Consider the following 20,898-nt stretch of genomic DNA (forward strand, 5'->3'; position numbering starts at 1 on the left):
TATCACTCTCTTCCCAAGTTCTAATCAATGACTGCTGCTAATAGGTAAATGTAAAATGTAACCGTCTAGTTCAAGTGAACATTTCATCCCAGCCCCATCCCATCAGGGCAGGCCCCCAAAGCAGCCAGGACGGCAGACTTTTTGGAGCCCTAAGTAGATATATATTGATAAGTCCATGATCTGGGATAATGAAGGGGCACAGGTGGAAATGTTTAGGGTTGAGAGGAAGTAGAAAAGAGACAAGAAAAAAAAAGGTATTGATTAGCACTCATATTGAGAAAGTTCAGTGACTTCTTGGCCCCACATTAAAGAGTATGATGAGTGGCGATTAAAGAGATTGCCAGGGGAGGGCTAGAGAGAACAATGTCACTGTGTGTATTGAAATTTCAGTTTATAGCCTCCTAAACTGTGAGTAATAGCCAAGGCTCTGTGATATATTTCATTTGTTGATCCTTCCAATTGCTAAAGCAGCTGCTGTCAAATTTAAAAAGTGGAACACTGGTGACTGAGTTTGAGTTTGTTCCTCTCAATACATACCACATTGACAAGCCTCAATAACAGGGGTGGGCAATCCATGTTCTTTGAGGGCCGCTCTCCTGCTTTTTTTCCATCTATCCCAGCCCTACCTGCTGCTTAGTACCTGGATCAAGTGTGTTAAATCAATCAGAAGCTGGAAGATACCATTTCAGATGAGGATGGAGTGCAACGGAATTGGTACCTTTCAGCTTCTGATTGGTGAATCACACCTGATCCAGGTAATAAACAGTGGTAGGGCAGGAATAGTTGGAAAACAAGAAGGACAGTGGCCTTCAACCCCACCCCTGCTCTATAATCACCAGCAGTGAGCAGTTATATGTATTCAAAAATGATAGGGCTAGAGAACAGCAACATTAACTCTTTGTGTTGGTGCATAGATGCAATTGCTATGTTCACTTTAGTTTTCTTTTCATATTTGATCAAAGTTTTTCTTTAATATTCTCTCTCCTACTATTATTCTACTATAGTGATTAAATGTAGTTTTTTTTTTTTTCGTTTAAAATGAACCTGTCTCTAGAGGGCAGTAAATATTATCCATTAGACTTATCATGGCTATACCCAACCTTTCTCACTTTCTTTCATCTTCAGTCTCAAAAGCATTCTCTTGTCTCCAAACCTTTGTATCTGTTAGTCTTCATTCCCGCCTGCCCCCCAGATTTTTTTGTTTCCTCTCTTGAGTCTGTCACCTGTCTATCTCACCTGTTTCTGTTTCCCACTTCAAGTCACATCTGTTCCATGTTCCCTCACTAAGCCTCAGTACATCAGTGTTTTCTGTTCTGCTCATTAATTGAAAGCTATACTTGTTGCAATTCAAAATGTCATACTTTTTGACTGCAGTATGATTGCTCTGGTGGTGGCTTGCGTCAGGAATGCAGTGGTTATAAACCTGTGCTGGGCTAAAAGGAATTAAACGCATTGTCCCTCTTTCTGCCACCAGGTATTGCATAAATGTGGATGCACAAATACAGAGGTACAGCAGCAGATAAATAATTATAAACTGTTAACACCGGGTTTGGTGTCCTCCTCTGGAGGACTTATTTGTTGTGATTTCACAAAGGGAGGACCCAAGTGTGGATTCAGAGTCTCTAGAAAAGTTTATTGCAAACAGAAAACCACTGGAGATAACCACAGGTAACTAAAAACTCCAGGCAGGACTGAGACGAAGGTAAGCCAGGCAAGACGAGGCACACAGCTCGGGGCAGCTGGAACCAGGATGAGGAAGAACAGAACCAGAGGAGCCCATGCGCAGGTGAGCGTCGGTTGAATCTTGGGAAGAACTGGTCGTGTAGGGGAGGAGTGGTAGGCGGACCTGGAGATTCTCGGGCCTGGCTAGCTCGCTCACGCCACCTCTATGGCAGCAACGGAGTGGAAGTGGAGCATCCAGACAGGTTAGTTCATCTTTTAGCTATTCTGAGAGTCCCTGGCTAAATAGTTCCTTTACACTACACTACACAGATGCAGCCCAACCCGTGTCTGCTGCCAGTCTTATGTTTGTATTGGTATTGTTTTCTGTGAATGAGTGAACAAAATTACTTTCACATCATTTTGAAGCAAACACTTTAGGCTACAACATGCTGGTCTCCAAGGCCTTGTGAACCAATGTTCTGTTTGTGTTTTATGGTCTTATTTCAGTGACTAAAAAATTTTAGTTTTTCACTAAACATGCATAAACACTGTTTTCTCAAAAACACAATCATGTATAAACTTGCTGCTCACATATTATTGTTTGTGCTGATTACAGTGTTATCAGATTTTAGCCATTAATATGTTTAAAGGCAACTGAAAAAAGCACAAATGTCAGGGCATGTCAAAACTTGTCCAGGGCCCCAAAACACCCTTAGACCCCAGAGAGTTAAGTTCTTTTCGGCGTTATCAGAACAAGATGCCACAAAATGCGCCGGCATGTTCGTCGACCCCTGAGGGTTAAATTCAATGGAGTAGTTCACCACACTCCTGTTGCCCTGATGTAGAGTGAGTAACTGCTTCGCTGCGTCCCCAGCATGATAAGGGTGATCAAACCTCTTTAAACATTTTAATGAATTGGCTAAAAGGTTGTAAGTTTAAGGGTCGGGATGAAGACTCTGCCTTAGCCCAGGAGAGAGCCCTTCCCTGGAGTAGTCCCACAGTAAAGAAAATATTTTGCACAACTATTAGAGATAAAATTCAGCAGATGCTTCCTATAGCTGCCATAAATGAATCTTCTATTATAGTAGCTCTTGAATCATCTGTAAGACCTCAGTCATGTTTAGACTGCTTCTCTCCTATAGATCTCTCTGAATTCACATCTGTACTTATACGTCATCATCAGCGTGTCTCTTAGACCCCATCCCAACTAGATTGCTTAAAGACATCCTGCCATCAATTGACTCATCTTTATTAGACTTGGTAAATTTATCTCTAATATCAGTCTACGTACTACAGGCTTTTAAGACTGCAGTAATCAAAAATTACTGATCTTGCAGTGACTACAAAGCAGTGTTAAAAGTCTTTATTGAATTAACATAGGACACTTACTCGAAAAGCCTAGTCTTGATCCAGAAGTCTTGGGTTATTATAGACCAATATCCAACCTACCATTTATTTCTAAAATCCTTGAAAAAGCTGATGTTAAGCAGCTATCAGACACACAGAAATGAACTATTTGAAGATTTTCAATCAGGATTTAGAGCACATCCTAGTACAGAAACAACAGTCAGTTAAAAGTCACCAACGATCTTCTCTTAGCCTTATATAATGGACTAGCTCCTTGTACAATCCAGAAAATGATGCAGAAAAACTAGTCCATGCATTTGTTACCTCAAGGCTAGATTACTGTAACTCATTACTATCTGGATGTCCCAATATCTCCATAAAAAGCCTCCAATTAATCCAGAATGCAGCAGCCAGAGTCCTGACAGGAACTAGCAAGCGAGATCATATTTCTCCTATATTGGCTTCTCTTCATTGGCTCCCTGTAAAATATAGAATAGAATTTAAAATTCTTCTTCTCACATACAAATCCCTTCATGATCAAGCTCCTTCATACCTTAAAGACCTCATAGTACCATATTATCCCAATAGACCACTTCGCTCTCAGACTGCAGGTCCACTTGTGGTTCCCAGAGTTTCCAAAAGTAGAATGGGAGGCAGAGCCTTTAGCTATCAAGCTCGTCTCCTGTGGAACCAGCTTCCAGTCTGGGTTCAGGATGTGCTTTACACCCTGCCATAAATTGCTTTAGAACTGCTCCATTTTCAGGCAAGACCTGAAACCTATACAATGACTTATGAACTGGTCGTCTTATCCATAACTGAAAAATGAACACACCCTGAAGGACACGCTAAACAGAAATGGACAGAGTTCCAGACAGATTCAAAGAAAGTTAAAAGATTTTCAGACTCATCGAGTCCCTGAGAAGAAGATGAGGTAGAGACTACTTTTACTGCCCAACAGAGGAGAAGCAAAGTCATTCTCCCTGCGTGTGGCTGTCCTACAGCTCATCTCCAGCTGACCATCTCACATCAACCAACTCCATGAGACGACCCTGCAGTGGCCAGACGGAGAGCAAGGAAAGGCAATGAACGGACTCCAGCCCTGCAGCCCAGGACTTTGGGGAACGCCTACTCTCTCCTAGAAAACTGCCGGCTGACTGCAGTCGGACAAGCCCACAGTGTAACGGACTGAGCCTCAGTAAACTCGAGGACAAATACAGTAAGTAACTGTGGCTGTGCTGGTAGTCTCACACTAATCAGTTGGCCTCCATAATTACTAGAGCTTCCTCCTAAACTGTTTAGACCTCACAGTCAAACACAGAACATAAATTAATTTCAAGATTTCTTTTCCGCCACTGCAAACAACCATAGACTTAGACTGTTGTCGTGGAAAAAATACTTGGAGGATAATCTCAGGTCAAAGGATGGCAAATTTAATAGGCAAGGCAACGGGCAAAGCAACAGAGTCACAACAGAACATACGGCCTGCAGGACGGGTCAACACCGATTGACCATGAGCACAGAAAATGATCAGCTTTTGTATCAGTTGAACAGAATTAATTTACACATCAGTCAATTCAATTCAATTCAATTTTATTTGTATAGCGCCAAATCACAATACAAATCATCTCAAGGCACTTTACAAAAACTAAAACTAAAAACCCAACAATTCCCTTATGAGCAAGCACTTGGCGACAGTGGAGAGGAAAAAACTCCCTTTAACGGAAGAAAAAAACCTCCAGCAGAACCGGGCTCAGTTTGGGCGGCCATCTGCCTCGACCGGTTGGGGTGAGTGGATAGAGCAGAGAGAAAAGAACAGCAACAATAAACAACAAATAGACACTGCAAGTTGGTGGGGCCAGTAACTGCACATCAGCGATAAACAGCTCCAGGACCAGGGACACCTGCAGAAGGTACAGAGAGAGAGAGAGAGAGAGAGAGGGAGGGAGAGAGCACAAACTAGGGGAGAGAGAGAGCACAAGGTTAGTAACATTCAATGGTGGAATATACATGAGGTCGGAGAGAAGGGGGAGGGGGGGGGGGGGGGGGGGGGGTAGGGTAGGGGAGCTCAGTGCACCAATGGTCCTTGGGCAGTCTAGGCCTATAGCAGCATAACTAACTAAGGGATGGTTCAGGGTTGTCTGAAGCCAGCCCTAACTATATGCTTTGTCAAAGAGGAAGGTTTTAAGTCTAGCCTTAAAAGTACAGAGAGTGTCTGCCTCCTGAACCCAGGCTGAGAGCTGGTTCCACAGGAGAGGAGCTTGATAGCTAAAGGCCTCCCATTCTGCTTTTGAGAACTCTGGGAACCACAAGTAGGCCTGCACTCTGAGAGCGAAGTGGTCTATTGGGATAATATGGTACTATGAGGTCTTTAAGGTATGAAGGAGCTTGATTATGAAGGGATTTGTATGTGAGAAGAAGGATTTTAAATTCTATTCTATATTTTACAGGGAGCCAATGAAGAGAAGCCAATATAGGAGAAATATGATCTCTCTTGCTAGTTCCTGTCAGGACTCTGGCTGCGGCATTCTGGATTAATTGGAGGCTTTTTATTAAGATATTAGGACATCCAGATAGTAATGAGTTACAGTAATCTAGCCTTGAGGAAACAAACGCATGGACTAGTTTTTCTGCATCATTTTGAGACAGGATGTTCCTAATTTTGGAAATGTTGCGCAGGTGAAAGAATGCAGTTCTAGAAATTTGTTTTATGTGTGAGTTAAAGGACATGTCCTGGTCAAAAATAACTCCAAGGTTTTTTACAGTAGTGCTGGAGGCCAGGGCTATGCCATCTAGAGTAGCTATAATTTTAGAAAAGTTATTTCTGAGATTTTTAGGCCCAAATATAATGACTTCTGTTTTCTCTGAGTTTAAAAGTAAAAAGTTACTGGTCATCCAAGCCTTTATGTCAGTTAGACAGGCTTGAAGTCTGGTTAACTGGTTTGTGTTAACAGGTTTAATAGATTGATATAACTGAGTGTCATCCGCATAGCAGTGGTAATTAATAGAGTGCTTCCTAATGATATATCCTAAAGGAAGCATGTACAGGGTGAACAGAATCGGTCCTAGCACAGAACCTTGTGGAACTCCATAACTAACTTTTGTTCGTGTGGAAGGTTCATCATGGACATGAACAAACTGGAATCTGTCCGATAAATAGGATTGGAACCACTTTAACGCTGTTCCTCTGATACCAATCACATGCTCCAGTCTCTGTAATAAGATGTTGTGGTCAGTGGTGTTGAATGCTGCACTAAGGTCTAGGAGGACAAGTATCGAAACAAGTCCATTATCTGAGGCTAAGAGAAGATCGTTGGTAACTTTCAACAGTGCTGTTTCTGTACTATGATGTGCTCTAAATCCTGATTGGAAATCTTCAAATAGTTCATTCCTGTGTAAGTGGTCTGATAGCTGCTTAGCAACAGCTTTTTCTAGGATTTTAGAAATAAATGGCAGGTTGGATATTGGTCTATAATTAGCCAAGACACCTGGATCAAGACTAGGCTTTTTGAGTAAAGGTTTGATTACTGCAGTCTTAAAGGCCTGTGGTACGTAGCCTGATACTAGAGATAAATTTACCAAGTCCAATAAAGATGAGTTCATTAATGGCAGGGTGCCTTTAAGCAGTCTAGTCGGGATGGGGTCCAAGAGACACGTTGATGATTTCGATGAAGCAACTACTGATGTAAATTCAGAGAGATCTATAGGAGAGAAGCAGTCTAAACATAACTGAGGTCCTACAGATGATTCAAGAGCTACTGTAGTAAAAGATTCATTTATTGCAGGTATAGGAAGCATCTGCTGAATTTTATCTCTAATAGTTGTGATTTTATTTGTAAAGAAACTCATAAATTCATCACTGCTGAGAGCTAAGGGAACACTGGGCTCAACGGAGCTGTGACTTTTTGTCAGCCTGGCTACAGTGCTGAAAAGAAACCTGGGATTGTTCTTATTTTCCTCTATTAGTGATGAATAGTATGCAGTTCTGGCTTTACGGAGAGCTTTTTTATATGTTAGTAGACTGTTTTTCCAGGCTAGAAAAATTTCCTCTAAGTTTGTGGAACGCCACTTCCTTTCCAGCCTTCGTGATGCCTGCTTTAAGGTACGAACATGTAAATTATACCATGGGGCTAGTCTTCTCTGAATCACTAACTTCTTTTTCAGAGGGGCTACAGAATCAAGCGTTTCACGCAGTGAGGTTACAGCGCTGTCAACAACATGATCAATTTGGTAGGGAGTAGGATTAAGGCAGCTGCCCTCCATTATGTTTATACTTGGCATAGATGTAAATAAAGATGGAATCATTTTCTTAAATTTATTAACAGCGTTGTCAGATAAACATCTGCTGTAGTGGAATTTTCTTCCAGACGCTGCATGATCCATCATTTTAAATTCGAAAGTTATTAAAGAATGATCTGACAAAACAGGATTTGGGGGGAAAATTATTAGATGTTCAATTTCGATGCCATAGGTCAGAACAAGATCAAGGGTGTGATTAAAACAGTGGGTGGGTTTATTAACGTTTTGAATGAAACCAATTGAATCTAATATAGAATTAAATGCAATGCTGAGGCTGTTATTTTCAACATCTACATGAATGTTAAAATCTCCCACTATAATGACTTTATCTGATCTAAGCACTAAATCAGACAGGAAGTCAGGGAATTCAGTTAAAAACTCTGAGTAAGGAACAGGTGGACGGTACAAAATGACAAGTAGAACTGGTTTTTGTGTTTTCCAGTTTGGATGTGAGAGACTAAGAGTGAGGCTCTCAAATGAGTTATAACTGTTCTGACGATGAAAGTTTAATAATAAGTTTGAGTGGAAGATTGCAGCTACTCCTCCACCTCGACCTGTGCTTCGAGGAACATGATAATTTTTATGACTGAGGGGGGTTGATTCATTCAGACTGACATATTCATCCTGCTGTAACCAGGTTTCAGTAAGATAAAGTAGGTCAATTTGGTGATCAGTTATCAAATCATTTACTAACAGAGATTTAGAAGAAAGGGACCTAATATTTAATAATCCACATTTGACAGTTCTGTTTTTCTGTTCAATAAGAGGAGTGGTCTTAATTTTTATTAAGTTTTTATGAATAACTCCTCTTCTGTTAACTTCTGATTTGTTTGATTTATATGTTCGAGGGGCAGACACAGTCTCTATGTGGTTTGAAGGGGGCGGCGGCTCTAAGGAAACTGCAGAGAAGCGTTTTAGACTGAGTCTCTGCATCCCGGTCCCCACCCTGGATTGTCAGGCTTTAGGTCGGCTAAGAAACTCGGCCAAATTCCTAGAGATGAGAGCTGCACCATTCAAAGTGGGATGGATGCCATCTCTCGCTATCAGACCGGGTTTTCCCCAGAAAGTGGCCCAATTGTCTATGAAGCCCACATCGTTTGCTGGACACCACCTAGACAGCCAGCGACGGAACGACGACATGCGGCTAAACATGTCATCGCTGGTCAGATTGGGGAGGGGTCCAGAGAAAACTACGGAGTCCGACATTAATTTAGCAAAGTTACACACCGACTCAACATTAATTTTAGTGACCTCCGATTGGCGTAATCGGGTGTCATTGCTGCCGACGTGAATAATAATTTTCCCATATTTACGATTAGCCTTAGCCAGCAGCTTCAGATTTGACTCGATGTCGCCCGCTCTGGCCCCAGGAATACATTTGACTATGGTCGCTGGTGTCTCTATTTTCACGTTCCTGACTATGGAATCGCCAATTATCAGAGTTGGTTTCTCAGCGGGTGTGTCGCTGAGCGGGGAAAATCTATTAGAAACGTGAACAGGCAGGTGATGAGCCGTGGGCTTCTGCTTAGGAGTACGTTTCCGTCGGACCGTCGCCCAGGCTAATTCTCCGGGCTGCTTTGGAGCTGCCCTTGGACCGCTAACAGACCCTGAGCTCGGTGGCTCCACACCAGCTAACGGGGCTAGGCTAGCTGGCTTTTGTTCGAAGGTGTGGAGCCGCGCTTCCAAATCAGTGATCCTCGCCTCCAAGGCTAACAGAACCTTACACTTAATACAGGTATCATTATCGCTAAAGGAGGCAGAGGAATAACTAAACATGTGGCACACCGAGCAAGAAAGAGAGAGAGAGGGAGAGGCCATGTTAGCAAGCTAACTAGCTAGCTAAGCTAACCGGTAGGCCAACGAGCGCTAAGTCAGGAAATAGCAACAAACACCGGTCAAAACAGAAAGGTACCCGACCAGCACCGGAATGCAGCAGCCAGTGAACCGTTCAAAGTCTAGCCGGTTCCCAGGTGTGCCAAACCACAGCTAGTCTGCCGCCAGTCTGCAGACGAACCACACAACACACACAACACGACACGCCTGCAAGACAAAAGTGATTCGCTTACCCGGATGTTCAGCTACTCACCTCAGAACTCCTCAGAACTGTGCTCACTCACATGTAAATCATGCCAGCAGGATGGCATACATAATATAATTAGCGTCTCCCTGACTTTCCGTCTGCTTCCTTGTGACTACAAAGCAGTGTTAAAAGTCTTTGTTGAATTAACATAGGACACAAAAGGGGGGTAGCAGACATTTTTCTGTCGAGGTATAAATTTCCCTCACAACTGTTATAATGTTTTATTCTTCAATTCAGTTAATTTGCTACACCTAAATAGGTTCATTAGGTGAAAAATGGAAGTGAGCACAGATGAGGGTCCTTAGGATCTAATGTTTGACCCTTGAGCCACCTCTGATCCATAAACTGGGTGTAAAGTATGTCCTCCTTGAAGGACATATGACATATGATATATGACTTCCAGGGAAAAGATGACAGGACATCCACAATCTGTGGTGGAGCTATGATGGGTGTAGTTTAATTACTGTTTATCATAATGGTGAGTCCTCATTGTTTGGGGTTATAAAATGCTGAATACAGGTGAGGAAACTGTGATGAAATGAGTTCATGTTAGCTGTCTTTGCAAAGTGAGTCTCCTGTAGCAATATGAAGTCTGCTTTAGATTTTTAAAATCTCTTTTCCCATGAACCAATCTCATGTACATTCCAGTTTTTGTAACTTTGCGCGCAAACTTTTAAATACCTTATTTTTCTTTAATGTTCAAGTTATCAGTGACAAGTTAGACAGCAAATTTTTGCGTTCTTTTTAATCACTAATTGAAGACGTATGGCAGCAACTCCAGCTGAGTTTCCAGCAGCTACATCGTTAGGAAACCAAGGCATCTATGGGCCCCTCTGACCCTCCGGGTGATGAAGAGGTACACTGTACTTAAAATAATTACTTTATTTACTTAACATATTTATTTACTTGATACTTAATTATTTATATTGATCAGTACTTAAATTGAATAAAAATGAAGACTCAAAAATATATTTATATATTATAATCAAAGGTTATTGTTTTTCATTTAAGTTTCTTTTACCTTATGAACAAAAAACAGACACTGGTACTTGTTACGTCACTAATGACGGAAACGGAGAGGACCCAAAGGTAGATTCAAAAACAGAGTCAGTTTATTATAACACAAATTCACTGGAGGTTAATCCACACATAAAACTCTCCAGGTGCTCAGAACAGTCTTTCCTGAAAGTACAGGGCGACGAATGCCTGGATCAGACTGCGTGGCTCCCAGGCGACAGGGGAAGGCACACCCCAGGAACTGCTGACATGCAGGGACCTGGAGAAATAGAGAACAGGTAAGTTTTTGGCTGAGCTGATCCTTTCACTGAGTGACGCTGGCGAGAGGCTACCGCGTGTAGATAACGGGAAGAACTGGCGACGCTGGAGAGGTGAACCGGAGCCTTTATTGACGATGGTGAGTAATTGGGACCAGGTGATGCTCATCAGCAGCAACTGTCTCTTGTGGCACACCTGCAGACAACACACACTGAGGTAGAAAGGAGACAAGGTAATTAGGAGGACCGGTACTGCCGCCTCATGACAGTACCCCCTCCCTTACGGTCGCCCCTCGGCGACCCCCAGGCTTGTCAGGGTGTCTCCGATGGAAGTTTCTGACCATGGTGGAGTCAAAGATAGCCGAGCGTGACACCCAGGAATGCTCCTCTGGGCCGTAGCCCTCCCAGTCCACCAGATATTGATACCCCCGTCCTCGGCGGCGGACATCCAGTAACCGCCGCACTGTGTATGCGGGGGCATCATCGATGAGCCGGAGCAGCGGTGGAGGGTTGGCCGGGGGGTGCAATGGGCTCACTGATACTGGTTTCAGCTGGGACACATGGAATACTGGATGAATCCTCATGTGGGGCGGGAGGCGAAGCCGGACCGCTACGGGGTTGATGAGACGCTCGACAGGGAAGGGTCCTATATACCTGGGAGAGAGTTTACGAGATTCAGTCTTAAGTGGGATATTTCGAGTGGATAGCCATACTCATTAATCTGAGCCTGTTGTACCTGGTTCTCGATCTCCCAGGTGACCGCTGCTATCACGCAGTTGGGGGGCAAGATGGAGGCGGGCTCGGGTTCCGACTCTGCGGGAGCAAACTGGCGGGAGAGAGCGTCCGGCTTGGTGTTGCGTGACCCCGGGCGGTAGGTGACCGTAAACTGAAATCGAGTAAAAAACAGAGCCCACCGTGCTTGCCGAGCGTTTAACCGTCTGGCAGACTGTAGGTAAGCTAGATTCTTATGGTCGGTCCACACTACAAAGGGATGTTCTGCACCCTCCAACCAGTGCCTCCACTCTTCTAGGGCTAATTTTATAGCAAGGAGTTCCTTATCGCCCACGTCGTAATTGCGCTCTGCCGGGGATAGCCGCTGGGAAAAGAAAGCACAGGGATGCAACTTGCCATCAGACTCAGCACGCTGGGATAGAACCGCCCCCACTCCTACGTTAGAAGCATCAACCTCTACGATGAACTGCCGCAGAGGGTCTGGTTGCAGGAGGACAGGGGCCGAGGTGAAGCGTGATTTTAGTTCAGAAAACGCCGCCTCTGCCTCTGGGAGCCAGATGAAAGGCACTTTGGGGGATGTGAGCCGGGTAAGGGGCTGGGCCACGCTGCTGAACCCACGGATAAAGCGGCGGTAAAAATTGGCAAACCCGAGGAACTGCTGTAACTTACGCCGAGTTGTGGGGCGTGGCCACTCAGCCACCGCACTGACCTTGCTGGGGTCTGCTAGTATTCTACCGCTCTCAACAATCAGACCGAGAAACGGAACGGATGGGCGGTGAAACTCACACTTCTCGGCCTTGACAAACAGTCGATTCTCCAACAGACGCTGCAGCACCAGTCTCACATGTTCCCGATGCTCATGCAGCGTCCGCGAGAAAATCAGGATGTCGTCAAGATAAACAAAAACTACCTTGTTCAGGAAATCTCGGAGGATGTCATTGATCATTGACTGGAAAACGGCTGGGGCGTTGGTGAGGCCAAATGGCATCACCAAATATTCAAAATGCCCTAAAGGGGTCTTGAAAGCCGTTTTCCATTCATCGCCCTCCCGGATCCGAATTAAATGATACGCACTACGGAGGTCGAGTTTGGTGAAAATAGTTGCTCCGTGCAGCAACTCGAAGGCGGATGACAGCAGGGGAAGCGGATAGCGATTTCGCACGGTGATAGCGTTAATTCCGCGGTAATCTATGCAGGGACGCAAGGTCCGGTCCCTCTTTTCAACGAAGAAAAAACCGGGCCCCACCGGGGACGACGAGGGCCGAATTATCCCTGACGCGAGGGACTCACCAATATACCGCTCCATCGCCTCCCTCTCCGGGCGCGACAGACTGTACAGCCTGCCAGAAGGAAGCGGAGCACCCGGGAGGAAATCGATGGGGCAATCGTAGGGTCGGTGTGGGGGTAACGATAAGGCCCTTTCCTTACTAAAGACCTGCGACAGGTCGTAGTAACACTCCGGCACGCCGGTTAAATCTATGGCCGTCTCAACAGGGTTACTCTGGGTAATAGTGGGGGTCAACGCCGCCCGGAGGCAAGTACCATGGCAGCGCTGACTCCACTCAGTGATCCTACCGGTAGCCCTGTTAATGTGAGAGTTGTGGTGTTGAAGCCACGGAAGACCTAGTACCAGGGCTGATCGCGGTGCTGGAATAATTTTAAATGTGATCTCCTCGCGGTGATTACCTGAGAGGATCAGGGTCAAGGGAACGGTAACATGTGTGACGTGGGCAAGGAGACGACCGTCTAGGGTGTTGGCTCTCAAAGGGGAGGGCAGGGGGCGTAAGGACACCCCTATCCGCTGCGCCAATTCTGCATCCAAAAAGTTGTCGTCTGCCCCCGAGTCGACCAGGACGGACACGGGAAATGTCCGCCGATCGACCAAGAGGACGGCCGACAAATTTACCCTGGGGCATACCGGGCGATCCAACACCCGACTCACCAGCACCCCCAGGCTTACTGATGAGGCGGCCGGTTTTTTTGCCGTTGTGGGCAATTTCTAAGCACGTGACCTGACTCACCACAGTATAGACACAAACCTCCCTGGAACCGCCGCCGCCGCTCTTCCGGGCTCAGACCAGCATGACCCAGCAGCATGGGTTCCTCCAGGTTCGAGGAGGTGGTAGTGGGAGTCGGAAAAGCCTTGGGAGCTGACGGTCGTGCCGCGGATTCCTGGGCAGATGGCCCCGCGGGCAACCGTTCCCACTTGGCTCTCTCTCGTCGCCTCTCCCGGATGCGACCATCCAGGAGGATCACCTGGTCTATAAAAGATGGAAAATCGGGAGCTTGGTCCCTGCAAGTTAGTTCATCTTTGAGCTGTTCGGAAAGTCCACGTTTGAACAACTCCCGTAGGACTGGTCCTGCCCACCCCGTGCATGCTGCCACCGTCCTAAACTCGATGGCGTAATCCACCACGCTCCTATTTCCCTGGCGTATGGTGAGGAGCCGTGTAGCGGCGTCCCCGGCATAATCAGGTCGGTCAAACACTTGCCTGAAAGCCTCAAGAAACTGGAGTAGTGTCAGGTTAGCTAATGGCCTGGACGAGGATTCTGCCTCCGCCCAAGTGAGCGCCCTTCCCCGTAGCAGTCCGACTATAAAAGAAATTTTGGACTTATCTGTGGAGTAGGTCCGGGGTCACGTCTCAAAGATGTTCGCGCACTGAAGAAGGAATCCTCCACAGGTTCCAGGGTTTCCGTGATATGGTTCGGGGTCCGCGACGTGCGGGTCGGGCTGATCCTGCGCCGGGCCAGGTGGCGGGCCCGTCTGTGGCGTGTCAACCGACACCACAGGAGCTGCGGGAGAGAGCTGCGTGGTTAGAATCCGTACCTGATCCATCAGCTGGGTCATGTGCGTAGCCATTTCCTGGTTCATCTTAACCAGGCTGCGTAGAGTATGATCGTGCTCTCCTAGCAAGGCCCCTTGCCGGGAGAGCGCCTCGTGCAGAGCACTACTGCTCAGGTGTTTGCCGGGCTGGGAATCCGCTGGGTCCATTTGGCCAGTTCTTTCTGTTACGTCACTAATGACGGAAACGGAGAGGACCCAAAGGCAGATTCAAAAACAGAGTCAGTTTATTATAACACAAATTCACTGGAGGTTAATCCACACATAAAACTCTCCAGGTGCTCAGGACAGTCTTTCCTGAAAGTACAGGGCGACGAATGCCTGGATCAGACTGCGTGGCTCCCAGGCGACAGGGGAAGGCACACCCCAGGAACTGCTGACATGCAGGGACCTGGAGAAATAGAGAACAGGTAAGTTTTTGGCTGAGCTGATCCTTTCACTGAGTGACGCTGGCGAGAGGCTACCGCGTGTAGATAACGGGAAGAACTGGCGACGCTGGAGAGGTGAACCGGAGCCTTTATTGACGATGGTGAGTAATTGGGACCAGGTGATGCTCATCAGCAGCAACTGTCTCTTGTGGCACACCTGCAGACAACACACACTGAGGTAGAAAGGAGACAAGGTAATTAGGAGGACCGGTACTGCCGCCTCATGACAGGTACTTGTATTCACAGTTTTTAATTATTATTCAAATTCTAAAATTTACATTAACAAGACAACTGTGTCTTAAAGTGCTTAATATTAAAACTTGTGGCCTGATTTCCAGGAAAAAAACAGGAAATAAAATAATTTGCCATTTTTAACATCTCTACATATATCAAATATAAAATGTACAACAACAAGATAACAGGAAAACTGGTATTTTAAAGTGCCTAATTTGTGGCCTGCTTTCCAAGAAATAAAATGACTTTAATAGGCTCAGTTGCTACACTGGAACTGAAACTGGAAAAAAAAGAAACTTAATAAAACCAAGGGATCAAGTCTCTTATTTGTAAACAAAACAAATTAAGTAAGCGTAATTATTTCACAATAAACATCTCACAGTACAACAGATAACTCAGTTCTGCTGCTGTATAAACTATCAGTGCAAACAACAACAGAGGTAGCTTTCTTGGCAGAGATAAGCTACCAAATGTAAACTGTTTTGTAAAAACGCTTTAAACAGTATTAAGATACTGCGAAACACAACCGTGCTAGTGTATGCAGAGTGAAAAACGTGTACATACAGAACACATAACTTCTGGATTGGCCTACTCTTTCAGTAACAGGTCATTTTTGAGACTGTACAGGCAAGGTTTCAGTGGTTTACCATCATCGAGCCCCATCAGTACTTTTTGGATGAAGGTAAATGCGTGAATAAGTATTCTCGGGTAGTCCAAATGCAATGCAATCAATCCAATCAACAATGCAAATGCGTCAACAAACCTGGGGATATCGCTCATCACAAGATCATCTTCCACCACAATAGCAACACTTGTGGGGCTAAATTCGACTGGACCTGTGTGCTCTCAGTGACCACTGTGACAAGACCAACAGGAGTATCAGCAACGTCTGGCTCATGCAAATTCACCACTTGAAATAATCAGAGGTACAACATTAAGGTTAATTTGAAAAAACTACGATAACTGCATTTATGTTACAGGGGAAATTTTTACAGGTCAACAGATGCTCAACATATAAGAACAGTATATGTCCTATACTGTAATGTTACATCTAGAATCATGTTATGTAAATCCTTCGACTGTTGCTGGGTTGAAAATACTGTCAGACTGAGCTGCTGCTGCTGCACAGAGCAACAGTGGTCAGTTCAGAGTCAGAGCTCTTCTGTGTTTATCACCTGCTTCAAACTCTGGATCAAGCCAATACATTAAAAATAAGAATACAGTGTAACCTGTACCGGAATGGACAGGATTAACACAATGTTCCACAGGGATACATTGTGATGTGTTTGGCTAAGTAAAATGACCATTAGGCAAAGATCATCATGATGTGTTCAAACTAGGGGTGGCTCAATACCTTCACATCCGATACCGATAACACAACCTTGAGTATCTGTCGATACCGATATCAATCTGATACCATTATTTCCTCACTTCTTAACTGCTTAACCTAGCCATCTAAAAAACATCATGCTCAAACAGTGAACAAATGTTCTACTCCACTAAAGGATGAAATACATAGCCCACAACATGATTCAGTTTTTAATACTGCTGCTGCTCTATGGGTCATCAGCTGCCTTAACCTGTCCAGAGAAATACCCATATCGGTCAACATCTGTTGTGTACAATTCCACCCCTGAGGCTAGCTACACACTAGAAGATTTTAAGATCTTAACCGATTTTAAACCTGTGGGACTCCACAGACAAGGAGAGTTACAACTGATTTTAATTCTCTGAACACACACACACACACACACACTAAATGATTCAGGCAGACAGAGACCACACTTCTCATTTGTATATGGTGGTTGATGCCACATCAGCCTGCTACGTCCAACAGTGCAGTAATTTCTTCATATGCCTTTTCTCTGTTGGCCCTTTTATGTATGTGAGGCATAACTAGTGTTTATTAGTTATGTTTATTAGTTTATTATCAAATCTTGTCCAATGATGCCAAAAAAGTGTCTGCCATGGATACAAATAGTTAAGTGAATGCACAATATACTTACATTCCAAGTCTTGAAGAACTTTGGATCCTCCTCATAGGTACACTGGGAGAGAACGAAGGACTAGAGTGTGTTTCATGTCAATATTTTGAACTTGCTGGAATGACAAGTAGAAAAAAAAAAAATCATAATTTCATCCTGTCAGGAGTACAGTCCCATAGATAGGAAGATACATCATGGAACAAAGTGATGGACAGACTGACTGACAATACTACCCTAGTCCTGCTTTCAGGAGGAGTGAAAAAAATTAAAAGGTGCAAAATACACCTGAAAAATTATTCAAATTTAAAATACTGGGGAAAAAAAAAGTTTTTCTTTTACCCTCAAGATTTATGTTTTTGGCTATAATGCCCATCCCTTTTTACAATGTAAATGACACTAAAGGATGGTTTGCCTGCCACAAACATGACAGAATGTGACTTAAAGTGAGGAAACGGATTATTAGTCACTAGTTTTTTCAATAATGAAGACTGTGATGCTTTAGTGACGAGTGTAGACAGGATTGTACTCTGCAAAACTGCATTTTGACCAAGTTCATTTCCAGCTCACCTGCAGATCATACATCTTTAGGATGTCACGAAGTGCCTGTGATATCGTGCCGGTGCACGTCGCCTTCTGTCTGTACAAGGCCACCAGTTGAGGCGTGAGGTCAAGCTCAGCATAAAACTGATTTCTTAAGTTAAGTTCTTAAGTTTCTTAGTTTTAGTTTTAGTTTTTGTAAAGTGCCTTGAGATGATTTGTATTGTGATTTGGCGCTATACAAATAAAATTGAATTGAATTGAATTGAATTGAATTGACATTTGTGATACGGTGAACCTACAAAACCAAAAACACACTCACATTAATGGTAGGGATGGACTTGGAGGCTCTGTTATACTTTGAATGCATCACAAAATATTTGGGATGACAAATACTGCGTGAAACGCTTGATTCTGTAGCCCCTCTGAAAAAGAAGTTAGTGAGTCAGAGAAGACTAGCCCCATGGTATAATTTACATGTTCGTACCTTAAAGCAGGCATCACGAAGGCTGGAAAGGAAGTGGCGTTCCACAAACTTAGAGGAAATTTTTCTAGCCTGGAAAAACAGTCTACTAACATATAAAAAAGCTCTCCGTAAAGCCAGAACTGCATACTATTCATCACTAATAGAGGAAAATAAGAACAATCCCAGGTTTCTTTTCAGCACTGTAGCCAGGCTGACAAAAAGTCACAGCTCTGTTGAGCCCAGTGTTCCCTTAGCTCTCAGCAGTGATGAATTTATGAGTTTCTTTACAAATAAAATCACAACTATTAGAGATAAAATTCATCAGGTGCTTCCTATACCTGCAACAAATGAATCTTCTACTACAGTAGCTCTTGAATCATCTGTAGGACCTCAGTTATGTTTAGACTGCTTCTCTCCTATAGATCTCTCTGAATTTACATCAGTAGTTGCTTCATCGAAATCATCAACGTGTCTCTTGGACCCCATCCCGACTAGACTGCTTAAAGGCACCCTGCCATTAATGAACTCATCTTTATTGGACTTGGTAAATTTATCTCTAGTATCAGGCTACGTACCACAGGCCTTTAAGACTGCAGTAATCAAACCTTTACTCAAAAAGCCTAGTCTTGATCCAGGAGTCTTGGCTAATTATAGACCAATATCCAACCTGCCATTTATTTCTAAAATCCTAGAAAAAGCTGTTGCTAAGCAGCTATCAGACCACTTACACAGGAATGAACTATTTGAAGATTTCCAATCAGGATTTAGAGCACATCATAGTACAGAAACAGCACTGTTGAAAGTTACCAATGATCTTCTCTTAGCCTCAGATAATGGACTTGTTTCGATACTTGTCCTCCTAGACCTTAGTACAGCATTCGACACCATTGACCACAACATCTTATTACAGAGACTGGAGCATGTGATTGGTATCAGAGGAACAGCGTTAAAGTGGTTCCAATACTATTTATCGGACAGATTCCAGTTTGTTCATGTCCATGATGAACCTTCCACACGAACAAAAGTTAGTTATGGAGTTCCACAAGGTTCTGTGCTAGGACCGATTCTGTTCACCCTGTACATGCTTCCTTTAGGATATATCATTAGGAAGCACTCTATTAATTACCACTGCTATGCGGATGACACTCAGTTATATCTATCTATTAAACCTGTTAACACAAACCAGTTAACCGGACTTCAAGCCTGTCTAACTGACATAAAGGCTTGGATGACCAGTAACTTTTTACTTTTAAACTCGGAGAAAACAGAAGTCATTATATTTGGGCCTAAAAATCTCAGAAATAACTTTTCTAAAATTATAGCTACTCTAGATGGCATAGCCCTGGCCTCCAGCACTACTGTAAAAAACCTTGGAGTTATTTTTGACCAGGACATGTCCTTTAACTCACACATAAAACAAATCTCTAGAACTGCATTCTTTCACCTGCGCAACATTTCCAGAATTAGGAACATCCTGTCTCAAAATGATGCAGAAAAACTAGTCCATGCATTTGTTTCCTCAAGGCTAGATTACTGTAACTCATTACTATCTGGATGTCCTAATATCTTAATAAAAAGCCTCCAGTTAATCCAGAATGCTGCAGCCAGAGTCCTGACAGGAACTAGCAAGAGAGATCATATTTCTCCTATATTGGCTTCTCTTCATTGGCTCCCTGTAAAATATAGAATAGAATTTAAAATCCTTCTTCTCACATACAAATCCCTTCATAATCAAGCTCCTTCATACCTTAAAGACCTCATAGTACCATATTATCCCAATAGACCACTTCGCTCTCAGAGTGCAGGCCTACTTGTGGTTCCCAGAGTTCTCAAAAGCAGAATGGGAGGCAGAGCCTTTAGCTATCAAGCTCCTCTCCTGTGGAACCAGCTCTCAGTCTGGGTTCAGGAGGCAGACACTCTCTGTACTTTTAAGGCTAGACTTAAAACCTTCCTCTTTGACAAAGCATATAGTTAGGGCTGGCTTCAGGCAACCCTGAACCATCCCTTAGTTAGTTATGCTGCTATAGGCCTAGACTGCCCGAGGACCATCGGTGCACTGAGCTCCCCTACCCTAACCCCCTTCTCTCCCACCTCATGTATATTCCACCATTGAATGTTACTAACCTTGTGCTCTCTCTCTCCCCTAGTTTGTGCTCTCTCCCTCCCTCTCTCTCTCTCTCTCTCTGTACCTTCTGCAGGTGTCCCTGGTCCTGGAGCTGTTTATCGCTGATGTGCAGTTACTGGCCCCACCAACTTGCAGTGTCTATTTGTTGTTTATTGTTGCTGTTCTTTTCTCTCTGCTCTATCCACTCACCCCAACCGGTCGAGGCAGATGGCCGCCCAAACTGAGCCCGGTTCTGCTGGAGGTTTTTTTCTTCCGTTAAAGGGAGTTTTTTCCTCTCCACTGCCGCCAAGTGCTTGCTCATAAGGGAATTGTTGGGTTTTTAGTTTTAGTTTTTGTAAAGTGCCTTGAGATGATTTGTATTGTGATTTGGCGCTATACAAATAAAATTGAATTGAATTGAATTGAAATATATCAAGGAGGGGTATAAATAAAAAAAAAAAGTCTTCATCTGTGCTTCGAGCCGAAGAGCCTGCCATTTCTCCAAGAAGTCTGGGAAGGCCTGGGTTTTCCTGAATTTTCTCTCCATGCGACGAAGAGCAAAGGTAGTCTGCATAAGCTTCTCTATTAACTGTAGGTTTTGTTCACTCTTCTCAAATTCATCGATTATCTGTCTCATTTCTTCTAGACTGGTCTGGTTTTCTCCTGCTGGGAAGTTTGGAAGGTAGTTGACCTCTGCCCCTCGGGCTCTTTTTATGTTGGAGTGGGGGTGTTCTTTATCAGGATTGTTGATGCTCTTTCGGCCTGCATTGACAGACACCTCTGCACATCCAGATCTGGCCAGCCTAGTATGGTAGTTACCCATCCTAAATCTTAGGCTTTTCTTCCATCCGTACCATCCACTCACACTTCCAGGCTCTTGGAGACATGGATGAGCTTTAACAAGAGCTTCTG

The 20,898-nt window shown here is 44.1% G+C and overlaps 1 long non-coding RNA gene across 1 annotated transcript; it reads right to left on the bottom strand.

Annotated features, from left to right (window-relative positions):
- Positions 1-14,441: 14,441 nt before the first annotated feature.
- LOC113144611 (uncharacterized) lies at positions 14,442-14,826 on the bottom strand. The gene is made up of 2 exons (XR_003297168.1): positions 14,697-14,826; positions 14,442-14,623 (listed from the first exon to the last, which is right to left on the bottom strand). It is a non-coding gene; the product is annotated as an uncharacterized LOC113144611 (long non-coding RNA).
- Positions 14,827-20,898: the final 6,072 nt, after the last annotated feature.

The sequence above is a fragment of the Mastacembelus armatus genome, chromosome 10 (genome assembly GCF_900324485.2).
Source record: "Mastacembelus armatus chromosome 10, fMasArm1.2, whole genome shotgun sequence".
NCBI classification, from domain to species: Eukaryota; Metazoa; Chordata; class Actinopteri; order Synbranchiformes; family Mastacembelidae; genus Mastacembelus; species Mastacembelus armatus.